We start from the raw sequence: 20,628 nt of genomic DNA on the forward strand, positions 1-20,628 counted from the left end.
AACTTAGCCCTAGTGCTTGATCCTTCCCTTGCTCATGTTTGTGTCTCAAGTTATTTAATAGAATGCTGGAATGGCTGCTTTGTTCCTCCAGACTCATGGTGCTGGTATTTGTTTTTTCCTTGCTTAGTTTTGTTTTCCTTGCAACTTAGAATTTGCAGTGTGGAGTTTACCAGATGATCAGTAAATGTCAAACAAATCAAAGTGTTGCTGCCAGCAGAGCTATTGAAGTGCCTCCTTCTGAATGTGACTGTTTTTAATTGATTCCTGAGAGGTCAAAATAAAGTGCCAATGCAGGGCCATCAGGGATTCATGGAAACAGGCCCCAGCAGTCCAGCTTTGTTCTCCATGTACTTACCCATGTCTCCTTACCTTGAGCAGATGTGAGCACCTGCTTGTGCTCAAATACAGAACCACCCTAAGAGGTGTTTAACATTGTAATACAGTTTTAATTTTTCAGGGAATCATCTTTCTCAAATCTGGGAAGACATTTTGGGAGAACATTCCCAAAAAGTGAGAGGAGAAGACATTTAGCTGAGTAGCACCCATCCTTCAGAAACAGCAGGGACACGCTGCAGGCTCAGAGCTGTGACCGTGTTCACAGGGGTCTCAGGTTGGGGGAAGAGATGAGGATCTGACTCCATGTTTCAGAAGGCTTGATTTATTATTTTATGATATATATTACATTAAAATTATACTAAAAGAATAGAAGAAAGGATTTCCTCAGAAGGCTGGCTAAGAATAGAAAAAGAAAGAATGATAACAAAGGCAGCTGTCTTGAACTCTCTGTCCAAACCAGCTGACTGTGATTGGCCATTAATTACAAACATCTAACATGGGCCAATCCCAGATGCACCTGTTGCATTCCACAGCAGCAGATAACCATTGGTTACCTTTTGTTCCTGAGGCCTCTCAGCTTCTCAGGAGGAAAAATCCTAAGGAAAGGATTTTTCATAAACGATGTCTGTGACAGCAGAGCTACCAGCATAAGGTGCCAGTGGTGCTCCTGCTCTTCCCTCTCCTGCATTCCCCTTTCATCTCAGTGATGGCAGCTTGCTCTTTGCTCATCTGCTGGATGAGAAGGATTGAATGTGTTGCATGGACTGTGTTGTCTTCTCCTTGCCAAGCTGGAAATGGTTTTTTGGTAGGCCAGCTGTCAGCAGAGCACTCTGAACGTGGTGATGAGATTGCTGTGTTCCAGCCCCTGGGTGCCAAGTGCAGTCCCAGCAGCACTGCCCAGCCAGGAGATGTGTCCTGTGAGTCACCCACTGCCCTTCTGCAAAATGTGGCATAATTATGGCTCAGCAGAGAAACAGGGGCAAGAAAAGGGTGGTATTTACTATTCTTTACATTTAGTGTCCTTTGAACTGGTGGCAAGTGGTTTCTGTGTTGGTTTTTTTTCTAGTCCTTTCACGATGTAACTCCTCTGTTGGCTCTCTCTATTGTTTTTTCTCTTTTTAACTAGGCATATAATTTTGCTTTTCCCAAGATTACAAAAATATTGGTCCTAGGAAGTTTCAGTTTAAAAAGAATTTTTGATTCTCTGTGCAAAACATGGTTTTCATGTTTTGCATCTCCACTTTGCAGCCTGCCTGTAGACAGCAGATAACCATACAGTCCATCACAGCTTCCTTACTAAAAAAATGGTCAAATCAATTTAAGCTAAAAAACAACTTCTTGTGTTTTGATGCTACTTCCCACTCTGATTTATCAGAATAGTTACATTTGCATGTCAGATGTAGAAAGATGATGATTCCAAAAATCAGGCTTACTCATCTGTGTAATCATTTTTGAGCATTTTCTAATCAGAGATGCCTTCTGCATTAGCATTGGTGATTTTCAGTTGCACTGATACATTTGTTCTGTATTTGTGATTAATAAGCTGCTTGGAATATTTTTCCATTTGACTGTGTGAGTTTTCACCTGCACAAAAAAGGCATTGTTACAGAGGCTCCAGAGTATGTCCTCAGAGTGTGTTCTTAGTGATTTCATATTGCAAAAAAATACTTGGAATCCATGGGTTTCTGAGGGTCTGTTTCAGTCCTCTTTGCTATTCTGGTCTCCACTTGCATACTGGGAGGGAATAATACATATTTATGACTGCTGGATAAATGTTCATGCTCAGTGTGTCAATGGAGAGCTCTACCAATCCTGTGCTATTTTTCCTACAACTGACTGAAATGTGCATGCAAATAGATATGTAGATGAATTCTCCAGCTCCACAGTAAACATCCACTGCGAGCTTTATCTACTACAGGCATAGAATGATAAAGCTCTGGCAGAGAAATTTCACCCACAGCCTGAGATTGCCATCCTGGCATTTGTGCAGTGCCATGTGTGTGCCCAAATTCCAGAGGTGGTGGGGAAAGGGGCTGAGTTTGTATTTATTGGTGTGGCAGAGCTGCCTTTGAGTGCAGCCCATGTGCCTTCAGTGCTCAGCAGAGTTTGGCAAGCGGGTGGAACTGTGCCTGCCAGAAGCTTCCCCACACACTAAAACAATGGAATGAAAGAATGGCCTAAAAATACCCAGAGCAGTCACTAATATGCTCTGACACTGCCAGGGAGGTTACTGGGGAGAAGAAGCCCTCATGTTTCAATGTATGATACTAGTAAGCATGCAAATGAGATGTTGGTGTTTTGTCTAGATGATTCTGTGCCTGTCATACTTCTTTCCATCAACAAGGTTAAAGTATATGTACAGTTAAATAACAGATCTAAAAATAAGAAGAATTTTGAAGGGCAGGTGATGGACTAAGTCTGACAATATCAATGAGCTTATTTTCTATAAATGGATTATTTTTAGAGGCCTTTTAATTTTACATCCTTAGGCTACACCCGCATCCTTTTTAAAAAGCCTTTTCTTGGAGTTGGGGGGATTGTAACACTGAGGCTTTCAAATAATCAGCCCATTCTAGGAGTAGGAGCTTGAAGCAAAATTCCAAATAAGGGGGTTAGTCAGAACTAACAGAACATTTGTGACTCGGTAGATGTAAATAGCACCAGATTCAACAGGCTAATAAAGACTGGCATATGCTAATACATTAGAGATCAAAGGAGGTGGCACAAGTGACGTGCTAAGGCAAATTACATTGTTCTGCCATTCTATAGGCTCCAAAGAACCTCTGGCCTGAGGGCTTAAGATTCTTATTACTTGAAAATAAGGAAATAAAGATAGAATTAATCTTGTCTTAATTTGCACTAATATAAATGATATGCTATTAATCAAAGTTAATCATCAGTAAAATAAGGCAAGCACAGAGTGATCCATCCTGCATGCTTCATCTTGGGATGGCATGGGAGAAATGCCCCTTCTTTGGTGTGCATCTCTGTCTATTAACTGCAAAGGTAACTACTGGACTAGTTATGATTAGGGAACTATTTTTAAATTAGGTGAATCAGTAGAATTAGTTGAAGCTCATCCTAAACATCTGAGTTAAGACAGAAAAGCGTGTTTCATTTGGAATTCTCTCACAAGTTAATTGCTCTGCTCTGTCCTTTGGCATCAGTTGTCTTCTTGTCACCTTGCTTCTCCATGGAGGGCCCTGGGAGACCAGAGGTGCTAATTTTTTACTGCTGTCGCTTGGAGGCTCTTTGAATTCATAGCCTAAATTTGGATATTCCCAAGACTTGTCTCACTTTGCAGATATTCTCAGGAAACTGGATTAGAAAGCGTAACCCTACTTGCAATCTTCTGTTGACTTAGCTTTTATGGTGAATAAGTTTAACATTTGCAAACAAACAATTTTCAAAGTGACAGCATTGCTAACCTAGAAACTCATTTCTTAAAGTGAAGAACTAAAATACTTTTGGTCAACAGCATTGATTGTGGTTGTCATGTAAAGATATTTTGAAACAAATCTTGACCACAGGAGCAGTATCTTGGTAGAACTTCAAGAAGTCCTGTTCATGAGCACAGTCTCCACAGTTGTGCTTCTCGAAAGAGCACTCAGGCTAATGCAGGAGAGCTCTTCTGAAGAAATATTTGAGGCTTGAAGACAACATAGACACACATAACCATTCTTGACTTTATCTGGCAGTCTGTGCCCTGCAGTTTAGCTGAGAATTCTTTGAAGAAATGTTTTGAGAGGTTCGGGGCTGCTTTGTCTTTGAGGTGTTTAGGTTTGGGGACTCAGACTGTGGTTATGGACTCATGCTGGCTGCAGAGGCTCAGGTCATGGAATAGAGCTCTAAGAATTTCATAGAACTAAAGAAAGTAGGCTTTGGTAGGGCTGCCAGTCAGCCCCTCCCTTCCCAGGTGGGAATTGCTGGGATTGCTCCCAGATGAGGATCACTTTATCCCCACCTTTGTTCAGCTATCTTGGCAAGCCCCATCCAGTGCTGTGCATCCATCCCTGCCTTGTGCCCCCTCCCTGTGTGCCACAGCTCCTGGGCATCACCTTCAACCTCTGCCCAGGATGTTCTGTGCAGCAATTCCCTGGCTACACCAAAGCCTACACTCAGGAGTCCCAAATCTTTGCCAGTTCCCTTCCCAAGCTTCCCCAGGATCCCAAATGTGCTCAGGATCTCTTCAAACTGATACTTGGGGCAGTCAGGTGGTATTTCCTCCCTTGCTCTTGCTCTGTAAATCAATGGCCCTTTTTTCCAGTCATTCACATCCTTCTGATCATGGCCATGTCACAGATCACTGAATTAAGTTGAATTTCTTCCTGATTGTTGCCCAAACTCTGCACAGTAGTAGACAGACACCTGAGGAAGGTCCTGAAAACCCTCCCTTAAGGGCAGGAATGTGCAAAATGCCCCTTGTTTTCCCTCCTGTATGACTCCTCCACTTGCAGCTCCTCCACCTTTACATTTGCTTCAGTCTGTGTTGTTTGCTTGTACCCCTGGGGCTATGTTAATATATTTACTGACAGCTATGGTAAAAATTGAGTTTTACAGATGTTCATGAGCACATATGCATGTATACCATTATACTGTATTGCTTCAGTTTTTCATTTGCAGCCTTGTATTATCTATAAACAAACACACAGCTCATACTTAGTTGCTTGACAAATTTTAGTTGCAATTATAAAGCATAAATGTAATTGTCACATAGTCTTGGCTATGAATTTTTAAGGCAGGTGTCAGGCAATGCTATTTTGCATTCCATCCCTCCACCCAAACCCTCCATAACTCTTGGGTTTGAAATGTGTATCAGAAACAATGGCAGTATTTCCAAATGCTTCTGTGTAGCCTTTTAGAACTTAGAGAAGTTTTATCACTGGAAATTAAGCTTTGAGAGGAGAAATTCTATTTTATTTGAAAGTCTTTTAGTGCATTTAAGAGTCTGGAATAATTTTTTGCCGTTCAATAAAAATGAAATATCTCTGTTTTATAAACCTGCTTCAGGGGTTTCTTTTGTTTGTGGGTTTTTTCCCCTCCCCAACATCCCCTTTGAAGCTTACCACTTGGTAGATTAGCCCAGTGCTAAATAAAATGCCCTTTTCTTATGTATGGAAGCTTGGTAATTATTGCCAAAAGATTCTTAGTGGCTTGTAATATACATATAATCAGATTAGTCTTGAATTCTGTCTCAGCTGAGGCTGTGGGAGTAATCCAATTGGTGCTTGATGTTTACCTCTGCTGTTCCTGGTGCCTCCAAGGGTGCACAGCGGCCTGGAAGGAGGGCAGCAGGGGCTGGGCTGCGGTCATGCCTTGGAGTGGCATCACCACCCAGAACAGAGGCTGGACAGAGTTCAAAGAATCAAGTGTTTATTTATTAAAGGCCTTTAACAGATGCACCTTGGGCAGTCAAAAGCCTCCCAGAGGCTACACCCAAGATGGACGATGGTCACGAGTTTTTTAGACAGATATAAGTTTGGTCTATTGGCATATCAGGGGTTAATTGTGCAATTACAGCTTCAGGGAATGGAGTCACATTCCCCCAGTTTGCTTCTCTCCTCTCAATTCACTTTTGTTTGTACTTCTCAGGGCCTGAGGCTGTGATGGTGGCCTTGGTTCCCAGGCCTGGAAGGATTGTCTTGTCTGCCCAAGCTGTGAGGAGAGCCTGCTAACACTGTATGGAGTTAGAGCTGTACACTAGTGCAGGACAGGAGCTGAAAAACATAAAAGCTCAACCTTCAGGCAGCAGTGGGGCTGACCCTCTGAGGGGATGTGAGAATCTGGTGTCTCTCTCAAAACTCCCAGGCCTGGCTGGGCAGTTCAGCTCTCAAGTCTCTCGCAGTTACAGTGAGAAACCCTTCCCAAAGCTGGAAAGGTGTCTCTGTCTCTGATCCCACAAGTGCATCAGTAGGACTTAAAAATGCTGCTTTTCAAGGGAAAAATGGTCAAATGTGTGGGTGTCAAACACATCCCAGCAGAGATCAAAATGCTGGAGGTTTTGGATACTGTGTGTGTAACATGGAAGCTGGAGTAAAGATCAAATCCATGGCATTTTTTTGTTTTCTAATAACACTTTTACCACTTTCCTGGGAGTTATTAGGAGTAAATATTTAGGAGATGGAGGGGAACTCAAAGGTCAGCTATAGCTTTTAAAGTATTCCATTTTCTTCAACTCTTTCAAAGGAGTCCTAGACTTCGTTGTATTTAAAAGAATTAAACAATTCTTTTAGTAATTCACATCTTGCTCAGGCTTCATGTTTTGTTGTAGCCTCAGCTTCATCTATTGTAGCACAATGTTGATTGCTTCAGGTGCTGCTCTTACAATTAAATGAAATTAGGATTACAGCAGTAGAAAGGCAGACAGGAAATAGCCATTTTTTTGTGCTAGCATATATATATATATAATATATTTAATGAATTCAAACTGTACATATTGGTCCTCATTAGCAATTCAATTTGCCTTTAGTAATAATCAAATGTACATATATTTATGAAATGTGATATGTGTGAATCCATATGCATCAGTACCTGTATGCAGTGATGTTTAATGCCTTTTGAAACTTAGATATTGGGCATATGTTCCCATTACCTCAGAATTACATCTGAAGGAATATATTTGTAAACCTGATTTATTTTTATGAATTTCCGTTGTTTGTTAGTTTCTATGAACTTTTTAGTAAAATAAGGGTTTTCTGGCTCTGAGTGTCACTGTGTGAGGTGTGACAATGCGGTTGGGGCAGGTTACCCCAGTCCCCAAGGCCAGCACAAGTACATGTCCTAGAAAAGAGTGCAAAAAAGCAAAAATCTTCACATATCTATTTTTTAGAGTGCCTTCAGCTTTAATATTAAAGTTTTTAATTTTTCTTGAACAATGAGTTTTAAAACATGTAGAATTCTAGCTGCTACCAAGTGTTTGGCAGTGTAGAAACTAAAATCACAAAATGCAAAATTAAAATGTCATGGTAAATATCTGCTTCATTGTGTTTCATATTCATTAAGAGATAAAATACGTCTTTTTCATAAGGATGAAGGGATTAATTGTTTTAGTTTACTTGTTATGCTAGCCAAAAAGAATTCAGATATTTGAAGTGTTGTTTATAATACTTGAAGAGGAATGTGTGTTTTTTGTAGTAGAACTTGGATTTTCAAACTTGGTTAGGCTTCTTGCATAATTTGAAGTTACATAAATTGGATTTTAAACAACACAAACATTTATATTCTGTCTATATGGACTATATTTTAAAGATACCAGCACTTCAAAGGAATTTACTGCAAGGTAGCAAAATTGTTACAAGGTGTCCTGGAGTAATGCTAAATGAAAATGATATTTGTGGTGTCAGAGCTCACAAAAGATGGTTACTAATTCACTCTTTATTTTAGGAGAGATGTAAAGGTATTTATTTCCCTTTAGGTAGGAAGTTAACAAACAGTGTAACTCAGTAGATGTTTGATGGAGATCCTCAGTGTAAGATTCCTGTCTGAGTGAAGATGTGCTGATTTTCAGTCTGCTGGAACTGCTGTGTTGGACACAGGAGGTCTCTTTTAGCCATCCCAAATCTCTTTCCTTACTGGAGGATAAATTAGATCTCAGAAACAGAGGTGTATGTGTGAGCTCTGGATGTGGGAAGCATTTTGGGGGTGAGGAGTGAAGTTCTGTGGGTTTTTGTTTGTTTTTTTTTTTTAATGAAGCCAGAGAGATGGAGAGATCTGCTTGATAATAAAGCTTAACTTGAGTGCCAGCTCTGTGCTGTTACAGCATATTACTACACAGCAAGAAATGTGGCACAGATGTTGTGGCAGCCATATTTTACACCCTCCAAAAGGTCATGTCGCTTGTTATTACATTCAGAATCAATATTAAGTGAGCGTTCCAAATTTCAGCTGTCAGTTGAATTTATTGCTGCAAACCAAGGCTGAAAGGTTTTCAACTGTGATTCCAGCAAGCTAACAAATTAATAATACAGAAGTATGTGTGGTGGAGCAGGTGATCCATGTTCCAGCAGAAAAGGAAGTTTAATTGAAAATCATCGGAATCAGAGCTGAGATGTTCAGTCCTTTGGCTGTACAATGGGGTTTGGCTGTACAGTGTCTGTGAGGACTCCTCTGATGGCACTGGCAGGGAGGGTTTGCAAACAGCCACTTGTATGCTGCACAGGGAGCTAAAGCACACACTGCCTTTGTGTGTGTGGGGCCATGGAAAATATTTCCATCTCTGACACATGCAAGTCTTTTGCATATTCCTGTGTTCTGTGCACCTGTGACAATTCTGCCTTTTTGTCTCTGGTGACAGCAAAAGGGATAGGTCTGGGTGGGGAAGGTGGTCAGTGGTGATTCAGGAGAGCTCTGAAGGCTGAGGTTGTACCTGTGCTTTCACTTGCTCCAGGGTAAAGATAAAGATGTATCTTTACATTCCAACACCAGAACACTTTTTGGAACAGGAACGTTCCTGTCATTCAGTGGGGCTTGGCATAGAGGATGAGCTCTCATGAGCTTCAGCAGCCACAATGCTCACAAAACCTCTCTAGTTTGGTAGAGTGATAGAATTTTTTAAAGCTTCCAGATGTTCAGTATCTCTGGTGCTGCTTTCAGTATCAGATTCTGGGAGATCAGAATGAAGAAAATCCCTTGCAGCCTGGAATGTCTCTCTTGTTTTCAGTAGGTGTTGAAGTGACCTTAACTAGATGAACAGCACGATTTTCATCTGATCTTTCTCATTTTGTTCTTTCTTCCCTATATTCAGATAGTTTCATTCTGCCAGTTTGCATTTGCTTTTAGACTTTTCTACAATATGTGCGGTACCTCTGTGGCTTTGTTCCTTTTCCTCCTTCTGTTCAGAAATAGTGGATTTTTCTTCACATATCTGTGAAGGATTTTCCTCCATTTTAGAGTACAACTGATCAAAATTACAGCTAATCTGCAGCAATTCTCTTACATTTTGCATAAATTTGACATTATTCATGCTACTTAATGTAAATTCTTCAGATAGAAGTTTATGGTCCTTGAAGCTAAACATGTGAAAACAAGGAAAAATTGTAAAGGAACTGCCAAACTTAAATGAGACCAATAGGAGAGACAACACACCTTCACATCTGCCTTTTGTGTACATTTTTCCCCCCACAAATTAGGGTGGGGGGGATTCATCTTTAAATTTTAAACCACTTTCTTATTTGTGCTAGTGCCAAGAAAAAAGCAACAATGCAAAAGTGTAACTACCATTGTACATTTCTGGCTTTAGGGACATAAATAATCATTTATCCTAAAAATAATTACCTGATATAGGAAAAGCTTAATATCAGTTTATTCAGTACAGAGTTTTGAGAAATAAGGGGTTAATATGAAGGAGATCAAAGACTGAAGGGGGGAGCAATGGGGCAAATGTATTCATATGCCAAAGGTATTTTGCTGCACCACTGTGCACCACTTTGGACAAAGCATAAATCATGGTTATTTAAAATTGGCTGTGAGGTTCAGAGAGCTGATTGAAGTTACCCTCAGTGTTACATGGCTTAGTGTTGCAAAACAGGGCTAGTTCCAGCCTTGCTGCTGCAGGGAAGATAATTTCTGCCACTGCCATTCTTATCCTTCTCATTGTTTCTGTTTCCTCAGTAACAACTGTAGCTATTTGCATTTGCAATGGTCTTTTGAGACTACAAGCCCCGAAAGGATCAGGCGTTTGTAGATACCTTCAGTTTTAGTGAAATGGCATTTTCAAACCTTTGAAAAATTCCACATGCCTGTTTTCTTCTAAAATGCAGAAAGGAAGCTATGGGGGACATCAAGAGACAATCAGGGTTTGGGTTTTTCCATCAGAACATCTTTATATAGATAAGAAATTTACTTCAGTGCATAAGTTTAAATGGTGAAACTGTAGCATAAACTGATTTTATCTAGTGCTGTCATTTAAATCTAGATAAAAACTTATGTCCTCTTTTTCTTCTGTGTACCTCAGTGAAGTAAATACTTTAGGTTGCATGGCAGCCAAAATCTGGTGCATTAAAATTTACAGATGGTAAAAGGCATGTCTTTTCATCTGCCATGTGTGATTCAGACAGCACAAGCAGACTTCCATCCACTTGACCGCACTAGAGTTGGCACAGCTTTCCTTCTCACTCCCTTCCCAGGCTGCTTTGGTAAAGCAAAAGCAGTGATACTTCTGGGAGAAGAGGAGCGTAGCTTTTAAAGTAATTAAAAATAATCAAGAAGTATTTATAGAAAGATTAATTTTTGCGTGTTTTGAATTCTGTGTTTGCCAGGAGAGTGCATCGTGACTTGTTTGAATCGCTGTCTTTCTTAGAAGATAATACCATCTTCTAAGTAATTGACATGTCAGAATCTGAGGTCAGGTACACATTAAAGTAGATGGAACATCTTAATCCCACTAAATTAAGTCAAAATTGTAGAGCTAAAGCTATAACAATATCAAATAATTTCATTTGTGTTAGCAGTTGATAGAATGTATGTTTAACCCTATGAGAGTAAGCAGAGACTGTAGTGACATCCTATTATGAAGCTACAAAAAAAAAAGTTTGGTTGGGGTTTTTTTTAGTTGATTGCTTAAAACATTGATAAAAATGTTATGGGAAACTTTATTGCAGCGTGGAGTTTTTGTTTGTTTAGGAAAAAAATGTTCCTAAGCACTGGAGGGTAAGCACGTGATTATAGCTCCAAAGGACTCTGCACACGATAATGCATTCTCAGAGCCTTGGAGTTCTTTTCACAAAGGTCAATTGTTCATTCAGCAATACACATCAGTCTCTGTGGTCTGATTTGTGTAAGGAATTGAGATTTCTAAGATGTAGACTTTTATTTGATGGAGCCCAATGGGGTGCTTGTATCACGTAGAGCAGCCCTTATCAAGATTTAACAATCAGCATGCCACATGGAAAATTCAGAAGCACTTATTATGCCACCTGTAACATTTTGATTAGTTTAATTATAAATCACTCTTGTTCTGATTTTTACTTACTTGCACATGGGCTGATTGCAGCTCACCACTAGTGTATGTAATACAGTGATATATTGTACTCTAAATTCTGATAACCACTTTTGCAAAAAGACCTGTCTGCCTCCTTTGGACAATTACATATGTTGGTTATCGGCTCTTTCTGGTTTTCTTTTTGTTACTTCAATAGCTCTGTGATAACAATGCATTTTTATTAGATCAGAGGTGTACCTAAGTGATAGTAGGACCCTGAGCAGGAAATCTTGAGAAAATGAGGCTAAATTGAATTTAAAAGGCAAAAAAGCAAGGGGCTTGTAGCATCTGCAGTCCTGATCATGTTGAATCTAGGGGCAGAAATCAGTCCTGAGTCTTCCTCTGTTTGTGGAGTTCTTGGAGGCACAAGTGTTCTCCTTCCTCCTGCCAACCAGCTCTGCCTTCCTGCCTCTCCTCCTGGTAGAACTCTTTGATTAATCTTTGCCACTTCCCAAGCAAAACTCTCTTTTCCACCTGTTTGTACACAGCCTCAAGGCCAGTAATTCTGCTCTTTGTTACAGAGTTTGGTAGAGGTCAGTCAGTCCTTTACAGAAACCATTTGGACTGAAGAAGAAATAAACATTAGTGACTGAATTATCACTCCAGGAAACACTGGACTTGAGTCAGGGACTGTGCATCAGCAGTTGGGTTTTTTCTGTTCTTCTCTTCTAAACTTGCTCTGAAGAGAATCCAGGTACTACTTCCCACCCACCTCATTCTGGAGCAGTTTGGTTTTATAGATTTCTCTGAGGCTTTAACAGCCCAGAGGCCCATTGTTCACAGTAGCACTGACTGCTCCACGATAGCTTTTCTTCAAGAATTCTGTGATTAAAGATAATCAATTCTTTAGGAAGACTTGATAAGCATGGTCCTTGTAAATATGCTCAGATTTGCACTGAGCTGTCAAAGAGGGGACCCATGCAGCTTTCACAGGAATTGTGTCATTTACTGCACACCCATGGGCTACATCCCCAGAAGCATGACAAAACAGATTTAAAACACCACTCTTTTTTCAGTAAATGTAATCACTTGTGATTCCTTTTTAATTAGAATTTTTCATCTGTTCTGTGCTGGCAAGTTTGAGTGTTTAGGCTGATCTGCTCTAAAACTTGTGTTTCTTGAACCCTGCTCTCCTGCCATTGACTGGCATCACTGTTACAGCAGGTGGTGAAGGGAAACCATAAATTTATGGAAACTTGTGAACTTTCTGGGTTACCCATTTCTAGCTAATACATATAAATGATTGAAAGGAAAAGTTTTAACTGGATGATATCAGTGTGGAGTTCTGGAAGTTCCTGTGTTACTATATTTCCCTACTAGTTTTGAATATTCTGGGGGGGTGTTCAGTCTTTTCAGGTTTTTTGTTTTGTTTTCTGTTTTCCCAAATTCACTCAATGTTTTCTCAACTAAATCACACAAACATTCTGCTTTTGACAGTTTAGCACTAGACATTCACCTCATTTCTTGAGGTGTTTGTAGGCAACACTCCATGCCAAGCTTCTAGCAGCCTGTGTTGTGGCAGTAGTAGTTTTGTTGCCAAAAAATTCACCACTGTCAGCCTGTCAAGAGCAAGATGAGATTGCTGATGCTTCCCTGTCTGTAGGAAAGTCAAATGTCAGAGATCACTGGGAGGATTTGGAAGGAGAAAGGAAAGCAAATGTCTTTCTTTCAATTATAATGTAACATTAAAAGAGTGTGAAGCAAGAAACTAGAAACAAATAACTAATTGAAAATACAGTTGTCTTTTTATGGGGGTGTAGCAATGTAGTGGTAGCTGTGACACTGCATCAGAAATGGTCAGTGACCATTGGTTGCAATTAAATAGAAAATGTAATAATGTGGTAGTAAAAATGTATACATATATAATGTACAGGGAGAGGGAAAGAAATGATCAAAACCTCTAAGAAATGTCTGGGGAAAAAATGGAAAAGAAATTAGGCTTGCTGCCAGTAATGTTATTATTCAGAGACAGTCCAAAATTCTTTCTGTCCCCAGATTGCATTAAAGGACTCATAAAAGCAATTAGCATGTAGACTATTTTTCTAAGTCACTGGAATTTTCAGCATCTAATTACCCATTATGTAATAGCTGGAAGCCAGCAGATAATCTCAAATTGTTGATGCCCTAGGATAATTTAAAGTACTTTGGTAGTAGTTGGGTTTAAAAAAAAAAAACCACTAACAAAAAAACCAACCAAAGTTGTTTGTTTGTTGAGGTTTTTTTAAATGTATGGATATTTCTTTAGCGTGAATGTGTTATTTTAAAATTATTTCTTCTCAGGCTGAACATGAAATTATTCTGATTACCTTGATGTTATTGGCTTTTGATCTTGTTCTAGTGAATTAGAAAAGGGACAGGAAAAACCAGAGCTTGTTGAAGTGATATCAGAAATTATAGAAGGCAGCTGGGCAAAAATTATTCTGTCCAGTGCACTCTATTTAGTACCTGATACAAGGTAAGAGATTTCAGTGGGTTGTTCTTGCTCTAAGTTTTAGCTTAGCTGCTCTCATTATATCATTATATGATAGGCCTTGAATCTCTGATGACTTATAAGAAACAACCTAATGACAAACTCTGTAAGTCAAACAGAAAAAATGAGAAAACTAATTTTGTGATCTTTTTCAATACTCATAGTCTGATTTTCCATAGTGTATTTTTGTTATGAAGCTGCTACTTTACATCCTCAATAAAATATCAATTTGTTGGTTCCATTCTGAAGAGCAGTTTTCATGTCAGTGGTTATAAAAAGTATTTTTGAAATAATCTATAGTTTTTCATATTTTGATTAGTGCTGCTATTGCCCTCATTCCCTGAAGTATTTAAACATATTATAAATATATTCCAAAAGTTCAAGAAGTGCATACATACTTGCTGAATATGACCGAAAGCTACAATTGCTTATTAATTTATTACTTAAAAAAACCTTATCCTGAATTGCCTAGAATTCTGTTTCTTGGTCTTGATTTCTTTTTTTCTTGTTTTTTTTTTTGTGCAATGTTATAAGTTTATAAGTCCTTCCCCCCCCCCCCGTTAAAAGGAAAGCTTTGACAGTAACAAAGATGAACGAGCCTGATAGTGGTAATTTATTTTCTATTTAAATCCTTTGTTTTCTTATTAGATTTCTGTCTAATAGAGTACAATGAAGAGGTTATGTTGCCCAAAGATTAAGATGCTTGCCTGGTTGTCTAAAGACATTTTCTGCCCACATGTAAGGATCACTAATGGCATCATGCATGTGGAGTGTTCCAGCACAGCCAGGGGTGTGGGAACCAGTGATGCTGATGGATCCCCTAAATTCAGCACATTCTGATTCTGTGAGGTGCTGCCCTGCCACCTGTGCTCTCAGGCAGGAGAACTGTTAGCTTCAAATACACCATAAACATTCTTTTAATCACTCTACAAGTCAAAATTAGGAGGCTTTCAAAGAAATGGCTAATGATTGATATTTATTGTAACACTTGGTCACCCTATATTTAAAACTTTGGTGTGGTTTGGATACTGAAGGTCAGTTCATTAAATCAGCTGTTTCCTTGCTGTTTGCTATTTTTCTTTCATCTTCACCCAAATGTCAGAATGCTAATGGAAACTTCCCCTTTTTGAAATATGTCACCCTACGTGTGTGGTGGCACATGCAGAGGGTCCAGAAGAGCCTCTGCAGCCTCCCTCAAGTGGGGATTCCCTAAATGTGTGAACAATGTAGTGCTTGTAGTGCTTTCCTTGCTGATCCAGTGCAATGCTGGTGGCTGTTGTGAAGGGCAGGATTGCTGCACACTTGATGTGGAGAAATACACTGGGAAGGAAGGAAGGAAGGAAGGAAGGAAAGAGGGGAATAAGATGTATTTGTCATGTCACAAGGGCATAAGTTTATAATATTACAACTTCTCATTCAGGAGCTAAGGGATAGGAATCAGTGTAAATATTGATTTAGTATTTGTGTTTGAACCACTACTTCTGAAAGGTGTGATGCTCACATAGCTTCCATCTTGACTTGCTTTTTTTTCATCGTCTCTGCTTCATGAAGGTAACTCTGATATAAGCTCCTGTGAGTGCTCCTCAGCTGTACCTTGTTTTCACCTCATGACCTTGAGAGTTTTTGCATTTTTTATTCATCCTGTATACAGCACTAAGGGCTTTTCAGTGGCTGATCCGTGTCCTGGTGGGCTTGTGAGCCACATCAGGCACAGGACAACAAGGGAGAGGTTCTCAGACTACCTAGGAATATCTATAATTGTCTTTCACTTTCATAGCAGAAGGTTTCAACAAGTTGATTTATTTCATTCTCCATCTCTTTGGTTTTGATGGCTGTGTTTTGTAAACAGTTGTGAATAGACAAATTAAAGAACAGAATTATTTAAAAAAACCCCACAGCTATTGTGGCAAATGATTAAGATCCAGTGGAAGAAATGGCTATTCACTTTTCTGCCAGAATGTGGGTTGCTTTCTATGAAGCAGAATAATACCATTTTTTAAAAATATAAACTGCAGTTAGAGTGTTGACAAAGAACATGGAGGCGTGTTCCTCGTTTGCAACATTCTTATGAATATTAAAGTCGTTCTAACACTTTAATATTAAATTTCTTGAGTTGGATTGATTGAAGGTTATCATAGTGGTTTATGTTTTCAGGGTTTTGAGAGAACCAGGTGAATTTAGCTTAGCATTTTCTACTGTTTATAAGTTCCAGAGATTTTATTACTTCTAAAAGAAAATCCCAGTGATTCATTTTAAGCCTAGAACAGTAAACTTTTATATAATTAACAGTTAATTCAGAAATTAAATTAATCTCCATATTTTAAACATGGGACTCTATCCAACTGCAAACAGAACAGTAATTGTTCTGTGCCTTGCTGGGGCTGCAGGGTACTAGCATAGGTTAGTATATCTTAGTCACACACGTTCACACTGACTAAAATATTATTATCAAGGTGTACACTGAGCTGTGACCTGTTTAGGGGAGGCAGTGCTGCTCCTACTGAGAAGTAAAAGAATTATGATTAAAGTACAAGAAACTTGTACTTGAGCTGGAGGCTTGTAGGGAATATGACACCAAATATGTAAGGGGAGTTTTGAGATGAAATTTTGAGTTGGTAGAGGGACGTTGCATTATGGAGGCAGCAAACGTTCTGAGACATAGACTGAGAAATCTGCAAAAAAAAGAGACTAAATCCCTGGAAGCGAAATAAAATGCAGATTTGAGAAGGTTGGGGATTTCTGCATTATCCAAGCACCACGTTTATAAGTTGCTCTCCATCTGTGAGCAGTGGATGTAGGATGCAGGTCAGATCTCTGGCAGACAGCAGCTCTCAGGAGCCAGTAATCCCCTCTGTCACTCTTTTCTAAATGCTATTGTTCATCCAAACTAAAATGGTGCTAAACTGCAGCCTGCCAGCATTTCAAATATAAAGATTATCAAAAGATCTTAAGCTAAAGACTGGAGAAGATTGACAAGTGCAAAAGCACACATCATTCAGGATTCGTTCCTCCAGGCGTTCACTCATAAACTATTTTCTATTAAAAGAATGAAACATAAGCTGACAACATGAAGACAGGAAATGGCACGGGTAAGCACAACAAATGAAGCCAGAATTGCAAAGGTACATACACATCAATAATGAGATTGGGAAGAGGTGTGGCAGCATTTCTGTCTCATCTCAGAGGCCTCCAGTGAGAATATTTAGAATATTTATCAGCCTCTCTGTAAACAGATACAGAACCTGTTTTTTCTGAGTTTCAGGTCAGGATGGGGCTGTGACAGCTGGGAGGTTCTTCCACTCTTTATCATGGTTTCACCTTGAGGGAGGTGGAGAAATGTTATATTTATCTGTGCAAATCTTCTGCAATGTCAGCAAACAGCAGGGTCAGTTAAATGCAAGTTTTGGGTGAAAAACAAGTAGCATGCTGGTAGATACAGAGCGAGGCCTGAATAGAACTTATTCATTGAAAAAAAAAATAAAAAGGATGTAAGGGGATCAACAGGGCAACAAGTATCATATGAAAGGAGGAGCAGCTCTGTGAAGCACTGTAAGGCAAAGCCCATAACTGGGTCCACTTTGGGTCATTGTGTCTTTGTGAATTGAAATTCTTCGTTCAAGTCCTCAGCACAGAGGATCAGGGCTGTGCTCCTGCCATCTGACCAGGACCAGGATTGACTGGTAAATCTCAAGGAAGGTCAGAGACTCTTGTGAAAAGCCCTGTAATGATGGGCTATAATATGCTCTGTAGGTTAATTCCCAAATGATACAGAGCCTGGGCATTTGTAGATGCCCCAGATTGCTGCTGCTTGGAATCCACTGAAGCTTTTGGTTCAGCTTTGGGTTGTGTTTGAACTGCTTCAAGACGGGGAAGTTTTCTGCAATGGTGCCTGCACCTTGCTCAAGCTGTCTTTATTTTACATGTGCCCAGGATACTTTTACAGCCTTTATAATGCTTTACTCTAACACAAGTTTAAAGGTCCTAGTGTGGAGAATCATTTGCTGATTGATGGAAAAAGGGAAGGCAAAGAAAGGTTGAGGTTGGGCAGAGAGGGGATGTGCTGGATGATTTGTGATGGTCAGCTGTAGTCCACTTTTCTATCACCAACTACTCCATGAGCATTGGAGCTGAAGGGCTCAAGGTGATACCTTCTAAATGCAGCAAATCTTTTATCCCTGCACACAGCTGTGCTGACAGCACCCCTGCAGAAACTGGCTGTGACTGGAGCACCTCTGTGGAGGTGTGCAGGGTAAAATATGTGCATATTTCTCATGATCACATTGCAGTATAAAGTCTTCTAGAGAAAAGTATGTCCTGTGGGGTTTTTTTAGGACATTATGCCAGGATCTTTGAAGAATTGGGTAACTCTACTTTGTTTCCTTCCTGTCTTTCTACTAGAAATGTCTCTATGTAGTACAGGCTTCAACTGACAAAGTAGGGCTTCTCAAACAGCTCTTTGTCAAAGGTTGAACTTTGATGATTAAAGTCATCTTATTGAAATCCAAAGCTGTTTGCTTCTCCCAGAATACACAGAGTGAAATAAAATAATACTGATTTTTCATGGATTTTTTTCCCTAGTTGTGACACTACTAACATTTTGTCATTAATACTTCTCCTAATGAAAGTATTAGGTTTAGTGTTTACAAAGGGAATTTCCTCCTGGGGGAGCCTTTCCATTATCAATTCACATACTTTTTATTATGCTTCTAACAAATCCCTGCCATTCTAACTGTAATAGACCTGAGATTAAAATCAAATAGTCTCCCTTCTTGTGCTACTCCTTAATTTGGGAAAAATAAGAAGGAGCCACAACAAGGCAGTAGAACTTCAGACAGATGCAGTGAAATGCCTGGTTCTCCATGTTGCCTTCCCAGTATAAACTTTGTGCAGCTGGACCCATTTCTTTCCCTGGTTTACAGCTTTGAACGTGTTTAATAATACATCTGGCCAGCTAAGAGTCCCTTTTTGAGTGTAAGCCATTCTAAATGTGAGGTTTTGCTCAACTGTGTGATGAAATCAAATAGCATGCCTGCAGAAATAATGATATTCTGTGCATCCTTTGAAAATTTGATGGAACAAGATGAGTTATTTGCTGTCAGTTGCTATTGCTGTAGGAAGTCACATTTCTCCCAGGATATTGTTCAGGTTTCTTTTTTTTTTTTTAGTCTGAGTACATGTATATCTGTGTGTATATATATTTATGAAGTAAAAGTCATTATAGGATATTGTGATATTAGTGTCTAACTATTATTAGGATGAATTATGAAGTTAATAAGCCACACAGCACTAAAAGGATGGGAGTGGTCAGGTCTCTTTGTTCTGCCATGGGGTGGTTTTACATCCTTCACTTAGTCTTTTTTCTTTTTTCTACAAAACTAAAGCAGCAAGTTTACATACTGGAGGGATACAGAAATAGCAGCACTCAAAAGACTTTTTAAGGCAGAAACAGCCTTTTAAACTAAAGTACCATTCTACTGCAGATCTTCAGCTGAAGAGAGGAAAAACAGTTTTCTTTTTTTAAATAGAAGAAGAACAACAATTTGCCTTCCTGGGTAGAGTCGGTTGGAAAGCTATGAAACCTCCTCAGTTGGATGGACTTTATGCTTTTGAGTAATACTGTACAATTTCTTTTCTCCTGTGTGTTTGCAAGAGTTGCAACCAAAGGGCAAAATCAATACTTTTATCTAGCATTAATTTGTTAATAATCGTGTGGAAATACTAATTAAATCCAGTCTAAATAGCTTATTTTTCATTTTGCACACATCTATCCCTTAGTGGGTTTTTTAAGGCTTCTGGTGTACAGCATGAACAAGTTCTGTGTGTGTCAGCAGAGCAGCGACCTCATCACTGGTGTGAAACTGAGTAATTGTTGCTTTGTTTATAGAACGTGCTTCTGTTTGCAGCTTTTCTGGCAGAAATATATTGGCCTTGTTATGCTTTGACCATAAAACCCCAGATAATTGTTAGGTAATGAGAAAATTAGAAATAATATGAACCCCACCACACACACACACAAAGCAACTGCTGTAACATGGTTTTGTGAGTGCTGTTGTGTCATGTCCTTGACAAAAACCGGGTTTGATGGATTTGACATTGGATTGATTCGGAGCTTTCATCATCCAACCAAGAAATGCCTTGCAGATATTCACATTTGCATTCCTTTGAGCTTTCTGGCTCATGGAAAGCTGGGATATGGAGAGCTATCCATGCACCTGGTATTGGGGTGTTTTGCTGTGAGAGGTCACGAAGGCAGCGCTGCCCAACTTAAACCAGAACTTGTGCCATAAACTTAGGGCTCACAGACAAGACATGCTCATTGCAGCTCATTTTGGAAGCATCTTCCCACATCTAGACTTTTTAACATGCCTCACTGGCATGGCAGAACATGGTGCATTTTGCAGAAAAGCTGCACATGCTATCCTCTAACAGAAACTTCTTGCAAAGGAGAATTTTAAGTTACTGAGATGAAGAAAACAGGTGACACCAAAGACAGAGAGCAAATGGATCTGGAATGTACAGGCTCTTCCTTCCCAGTCATGCCACCTCTCTTTAATTTTGACCAGCATTAGCACGATTCTAGATTATGCAAAGAGTGTAGCAATTAGTTTAAAAAATGAAAATTTTCCTCCTTGAAAATCAGGTTTGAGACATCCTTTCCAAGAATGGGAGTATTTACATTTATTCAGTGGTGGTTTGCAGAGGCATCTGGAGGAGCACCATGTTCCTCCTTCCTAGTTCCAGAGGATTTTCTGTGAGCAAAGTGTGGTATAACTTTAATTTACTTCAGTCAGCTTTATAGATACAGAATGAGATATCTAAGTCTCAGGGGTGATAGATATCTGCA

The 20,628-nt window shown here is 39.4% G+C and overlaps 1 protein-coding gene across 1 annotated transcript in view; it reads left to right on the plus strand.

Annotated features, from left to right (window-relative positions):
• Positions 1–20,628, plus strand: part of TENM2 (teneurin transmembrane protein 2) — a 619,525-nt gene that overhangs the window by 349,409 nt on the left and 249,488 nt on the right. The window lies entirely within an intron of this gene.

Source organism: Molothrus aeneus, chromosome 15 (genome assembly GCF_037042795.1).
Source record: "Molothrus aeneus isolate 106 chromosome 15, BPBGC_Maene_1.0, whole genome shotgun sequence".
NCBI classification, from domain to species: Eukaryota; Metazoa; Chordata; class Aves; order Passeriformes; family Icteridae; genus Molothrus; species Molothrus aeneus.